We start from the raw sequence: 6919 nt of genomic DNA, 5'->3' as shown, positions 1-6919 counted from the left end.
CCTGGGCCAGGGGGTGCTGCTGCACCTTCCCGAAAAGCGCCCCCTTTTTCGGAAATCTCGTTATGCGGTCGCGCACGGCGCTCCGCCGAAGATTTGTTTACATTGCGGGTGCGTGCATTCTGTTTCGCTGCAACCGCGCGCGTGCTTTCTCCCTCTCCCTCTTTCTCGTTTTCTGCTCGCGCTACGCGTGCGCTCTTCAAGACGCTCGTGCGCGCGTTGTCTCCTCGCACTGTGCTGAGCAGCTGTGCGCGTGCTCTTGCTCGCGGTGCTCATGTGAGCGAGCTTGCGCGCTAACCTCGCGCTGCGCTTGCTGTAGTGTTGTATTTAACTGCATGTCGTGGTCTCGCTGGGTCGGTGGAGATGGTGTACAGCGCGTTTGTCAAGAGACCGGCAAAGAGAGCCACCCTTTTGGCGACGGTAATGGCCAGGTGGCCGAGAAAGTGAAAGACTGAGAATAAATTAGTGCGCTATGCTTTTATAGAATGGCGAAAACAAATGGCACCATGATCGCGCAGAACACTCATGAGGAGAAAGTTCTGCGAACTAAATATAAAAATAAACACACACAAAAAAATAAAATTAGTCACCCTGCTTCAAAACGTGTGTGGATGTGAGAGAAGCGTTTATAAATGACACAACCAGCATGAACTAATTCATACCAACCCAAGTTTGGCATGAAAACCACCCGAAAAGGGGCGTGTCACCCGAAAACCGATTTTAAGCTGGGCTTCTTGGTAAACGATTTTTGGGGTGAACTGCACAAGGGCTGATGATGAAATACCACGACGTGAACAGGGACAACAAGGGAACGAAGACGATCGGACAAGCGCTTCGTTCCTTTGTTGTCATTGTCCTCGATCGTCGCGCTGTTTTTATTTATTCTCTGCTCTAAGTATGAACCGACTAGCCCTCATCAAGTTGTTACGAATGCATAAGGGCGAAACAAGAAACAGTCGTTCGAGTTTGCTAGCTTTACTGTTCGGTTTTTGCACATATGTTCGCCCCAAATTTGAGGTGGCCTGTTTTCGTGGTCCTGCGATTTCCGAAAATTGAAGAGTGCGGAGAAAAAAACACGACTGCTGTTTATTTCTTTCCGATTTCATTTCAGAGCAACATAAGAGCCACAGTGCTGAAATCTCTGAAAACGAAGATGCTTACACACACACACACACACACACACACACACACACACACACACACACACACACACACACACACACACACACACACACACACACACACACACACACACACACACACACACACACACACACACACACACACACACACACACACACACACACACACACACACACACACACACACACACACACACACACACACACACACACACACACACACACACACACACACACACACACACACACACACACACACACACACACACACACACACACACACACACACACACACACACACACACACACACACACACACATACACACACACGCACACACACACACACACACATACACACACACGCACACACGCACAAACAAACAAACACGCACGCACACACACACAAACACACACAAACACACACACACACACACACACACACACACACACACACACACACACACACACACACACACACACACACACACACACACACACACACACACACGCGCTAGCAGCACTTGAGCAAGTGGTAACATTTTGTGCTGCGTTGCCTCAGAAACTAGAGCTGTGCGAATAGCAAAAATTTGGGTGCGAAGCGAATCCGAATAATAAAGATTGAGTGCGAATCGAATCGAATAATTTCGAATAATTTTCGAATATTTCTCAAACATTTTTCGAATAATTCGAAGTGAAATTACAGAAAAAGTTGCAGAGAATCCCTAAGTATGTTCTTGTGAGATAGCAACATGAAAGTGTTTCTTTTCGCTAGGTTGATGAAGCGCTGGTGGGGTCATATTTCATAGTTGTCTTTCTTATCAAGAATGAGGCAATGTAGAGGCCGAATTGTATTTATGTACATGATTTGGTGCAACCAAAGTGTTGCCGACAACACTTTACACGTGATAGGCAGAGATGCCATTTCCTCAGCCTCTCCTCCTCTTTCAACTGCTGTGGAAGGCCAACTGATGTGGCGGACGAGGGTGTGCTCCCTTCAAGTCCGGAGTTCCAAATCTGCCTCGTAGACGTCGATATATAAGAACATCTGAAATTTTGGATGCTAAAAAGCTTCGGCGTCCGATTTTTCGGACTTCTTGCCCAAATTTCAGGTCCAAAACAGCATTAATTGAGCCCCCAAGTCTGCCACATCTTTCATCTCCATAGTGGAACCAGCGTTTTCTTGAGTTAATACATTTGCGACCGTAGCGGAGCTTGAAAGGCAGCTTATCCGCAATACGGGAGTGTAATGAGGTGAAGCATATTGAAAATCTAGGGACCACTTCCAAACGGACGTTGACTGTCTCTCGACTAAGTTCGACCTTAAAGGAGCACTGACATCAAATTTCAAGATCGAGATGTGCCCATCATTCGATCGCTTGGTATGCATAGGTCTTCTTGGCCAAATTTGAACGGCATCCGTCGCGTGGAAGTTATTTTAATTCGATGTCAAACAGCGTAGGAGAAAAAACAAAAAATCGGCTGCCCTGCAACATCGACACTAGTGCTACGTGTTCGGTGTGATACATTGCACAAAAATCACCCTGAGTGACGATACGCTAGTAACAATGACGTCGACGATCTCTGAGTGTGTTTGGAGCCGACTGCCAGCCATGCTTTCACTCTCTTTGCTGTGTCGAAGCGTGCGGCGTGCGTTTGCGGGGCGCACATGCACAATACGACGACTGGCACCCGGCGAGGCATATTGTTTCGCACCCCTCTCGCTTTGTTGTCGGGCTGCTCTCGATTTAGTTTTCGTGAGGGGTCACGCGCTTAACAGGTTTAACCCATACCGAGGCACCCACATACTTTCAATCTCTACCGCGCGCGGGGCCCCGATTTGAAAACTGCGCTTTCTACGTCACCACAGCTTGAGTGCACGTGGTCTTTGACGCTCCCCGCATGGGTCGCTAGTTTCTTGTGGTTTTTAGGCGGGCGTTTTGAAGTGACGCTAAAATGGTCACAATTAACTACGCTAGAATTAGTTATACGATACGCTAGAGCATTTACGATTTAACTTAGGGATTACCAGACCCAAAGCTACAAATTACAGTAAAAAAGTCACCAACAAAAATTTTGCTGTCAGGGGTCCTTTAAACGGACTTTGAAAGGCAGCTTTGCCGCAATACGGGGGTGTTAAAAGGTGAAGCATATTGAAAATCTAGGGACCACTTCCAATCAGACGTTGACTGTCTCTTGCCTAAGTTCGACCGTAACGGAGCTTGAAAGGCAGCTTTGCCGCAATACGGGGTTGTGATGAGGTGAAGCATATTGAAAATCTAGGGACCACTTCCAACCGGACTTCGTCTCTAGGCTAAGTTCGACCGTAACGGAGCTTGAAAGGCAGCTTTGCCGCAATACGAAAATGTAATGAGATGAAGCATATTAAAAATCTGAAGGGGTCACTTTCAACCGGACGTTGACTGCATTTGTCTTTGGGAAGTTCGAATAGTTCGAATAGTAAAATTTCAGTGCGAATCAAATCGAATAGCAAACACTATTCGAAAAATATTCGAAATTTCGAATATTCGCACACACCTATCAGAAACACGGGTGAGATTTCTTTGTAACCAATTACAGTGGCTTTGTACGCAGAGGTCAATGTCTAGAAAGGACGGACTGCCGCAACATCCGTTGCACCAATATGGCCTCCTTACGCGTTTGAAATAAAAAGGAAAAGTTAAGTAGCTTGAGCGCCCGCTTTTGCGAGGTACAAAAATGTTTGTCATATAGTGGATGAATGACATATATAAAACGATCAGAAATTGCCTTTGTTTTGGCGAGGACTGCGTAAAATAAGCGATACAAGGACTTTCAAAGGCTTGTCAGAATAAACTAATCGAGTTAGTAATGATAAAAAATACAATCGCCATTTGTGAATTTATGGGATGAATCTACAATACAGAACCCGTTCTATCACGCGGCTGCCTCACGGGCTCGCAGGCCGCAAGTAGGATTATCGGAGAGCGCCAGTTCAGATACGCGGTCGCGATCATTGTGCTAAATATTTCACGCTATGCGTAGTACCACAATGGTTTTTCACATCAGCTGGTGTTCCAGTGTGATCTTTCGTGAAGGTACTGAAGAAAAGCGAAAAGCCGATTCGTGTGATGACTATATGACAGGTTCCTATTGATTAAATTGTTCACTACATCTTCTTTTTGAACAAAACATGAAGTAAACTTGCTTTAAATGCGAAGCATTTCTGAGCGAACCCAAGGCACTTTGAGCGTTTCTATCTATACCTATCTATCTTTCCATCTATAGCCGCCTACGCCTGGGTGCTCTCATGATCGCCTCCTTAACTTGGTGTAGACCAAAATTCGCATAGGAGGGCAAGACGGTTTGACAGATATGACTCTCTGGTCTTGACATGAATAAAGTGAAAAGCCTGTCGCGTACATCGTCAAACCCTTTCCTCCAGACGCGTGTGGCACATACCTGTATGCTATGGGCCGTGGTATACGGGTGTGCGCCACAGGTGATTGACAGTTTATATCTACCCAGGAACGGCGAGAACAGACATTCGTAATTTAAATGCGAGAGCGTTAAGAAAAAAATTGCAGTGACTTAGCTCGGCTATGCCAGGATATACGTAGCGTTAGCAAAGGTTCAGTTGAATATTCTTAGCTTTCCAGATTGTCCAGGATTATTAGCCTTCTTCTGTTCATTCTTCGTACGCTGAACCGCTAACTGCCAGGCAACTACTTCGGGATCCGATGAGATAAGCTTCTCGGCTCTTCTGTGCCGTCGAGCAGCATTTGCGCTCTTCTTCATGGCGTTACCCACCTGCAGACGCCAGTCAGAGGCGCTATCAAGCGGCCCGAGCGCAATGTCAGACGGCGACTGCACAGCGAAGGCGAATAGCTGCGCGCGCGCCGGCGCCACTCCTCTCGAATGCGGCGCAGACCAGCAGCGGCGGTGGCGGAGCAGCGTGTCTGCCGCGCCTACGACGCCACTCCGCCACTCCTCCCGAACGCGCAGACCAGGAGCGGCGAACCGCGCGCGGCGGTGTCGGAGAGCGCGTGAGATGCCCGCTCCGGTGACCCAGCTGTGTGACATCACTGATCCTCGCACATGCGCAGCACGGCTCATGACCATCCACGCGAAATCGGCCCCGGCTAGGCAAGTGTAGCTAACGCTACAAAATGGACACCGGCAACATTGACCCGACGAATGCAAAGAATAAAAATTAAAACCCCAGCAGGAATCAGGCCCAAGCATTCTGCGTGGCAGTCGGGTATTCTACCACAGAGCCACGCCAGTCCTAGAAATTGCTTTGGAAAAAGACTCTATATGCAGGCGTAATCTCTGTGCAACGTAAATTGTGGTTGTGGGGCTTGCTATCTGATCTTATAACAAAACAATAAACACTGCATATGTTGCAGTAAGACTTTGATCTGGGCGAGTTGGTTCATATCAATGGGAAGGCACATCGCAACTGAGACAATGGACAAAAACACAGCGCTCGTGTGTGGCGTTTTCTTGTCCATTGTCGCAGTTGCGCTGTGCCTTGCCATTGACTACATATGTGCACCCGCGCACAAAAGTTTTCGGAACGTGGGCTCCACTGAAAATGCGAATTTTTGTTCTGGCTTCTAACCTATCGGGTAGCTGTACAGGTCGCAGTCACTGCTACAGGCTGGAACACTTATATGTTCGCACACAAAGCGGGAGCTTTCTCTAAAATTTCGCGTTCCGCAAACTTTTGGAGGCGGGGGTACTCATACGATACAGGCGTCATGTCGGGTTATCGTCAATCAACTCCGCTTTTACAGCAGTCTAATAAACATTACACTTGTATTCCCATGATTCAGCAAGCTATATACAAGCGTTGCTCGGCCCCGGAGGAACACGCTAACGAAAGTTACGTATGGTATTCACATAATCGCACCGTAGCGTGCACTTCGTTTCGATAATACTGACGTATGTGCTCTAACGTGAGTGCTGACGCTACGTCAGACCGTAAGTTACCCTTTAGACGCCCGTGTTGTGGACGTGCCTGGTAAGCTCACGATGTGCACATAACTACTACACTTACAAAAACACGTCGATCCACCTCGTAACGCTTAGCTAAAAGCCAAAATATGCAGCATAGAACTACTGGCTACCTGCTTCGGATGAATCCGATTCCCATAAGGTGTGGGACCTGCCGTATATTTTTAAACTTTAACTCTTAATATTTCGAAATCAAACTTCTTTTGTTACTTAGTCCCATTATCAAAACAAATAAAAAGAAAAAGGATGATCTTTTGCCAAAATAAACCAACATCGATGCAAAGCTTCTGAACTAAAAGGGTGTACGTATGCGGAATAGTTTTCATTTTTTTGGGGGGCAATTTTGTTAAAAAAATAAGCACAAAAATTACTTGCTTTGTTAAAAAATGGCAAACATGTCTACAGTTGAAATACAATTGCAATTCTAGCTCCATTGCAAGAAGAGACGCCGAAGGATAAAATGAAACAAATCCGAACGCTTTACGCATAGCAGTTTCAGAGAAAATGGGTCTTAAAGAAGCCTTAAAATACATGGGAGGTATAGGGCCTGCCCTTAAAGGGACACTAAAGAGCAAAACGATTTTTCTTATATTAGTAAAGTACTCTTTCACGATGCCAAAAACACCACGCTTTCTGTGAGAAGACGCTTAGTAAGCGAGAAAACGCGCAAAAACAATGTGGGTGGCGACGCCACCTAGAAGTTTCGGCACTATTCGCCGTGACGTCACATGTTTTGACGGTGCCTACCAGGGACTACGTAGTTCCTAATCAGTAAAAATGAAGT

The sequence above is a fragment of the Rhipicephalus sanguineus genome, chromosome 7 (assembly GCF_013339695.2).
Source record: "Rhipicephalus sanguineus isolate Rsan-2018 chromosome 7, BIME_Rsan_1.4, whole genome shotgun sequence".
Classification (NCBI taxonomy): domain Eukaryota; kingdom Metazoa; phylum Arthropoda; class Arachnida; order Ixodida; family Ixodidae; genus Rhipicephalus; species Rhipicephalus sanguineus.
This window is presented reverse-complemented; position numbering follows the sequence as displayed.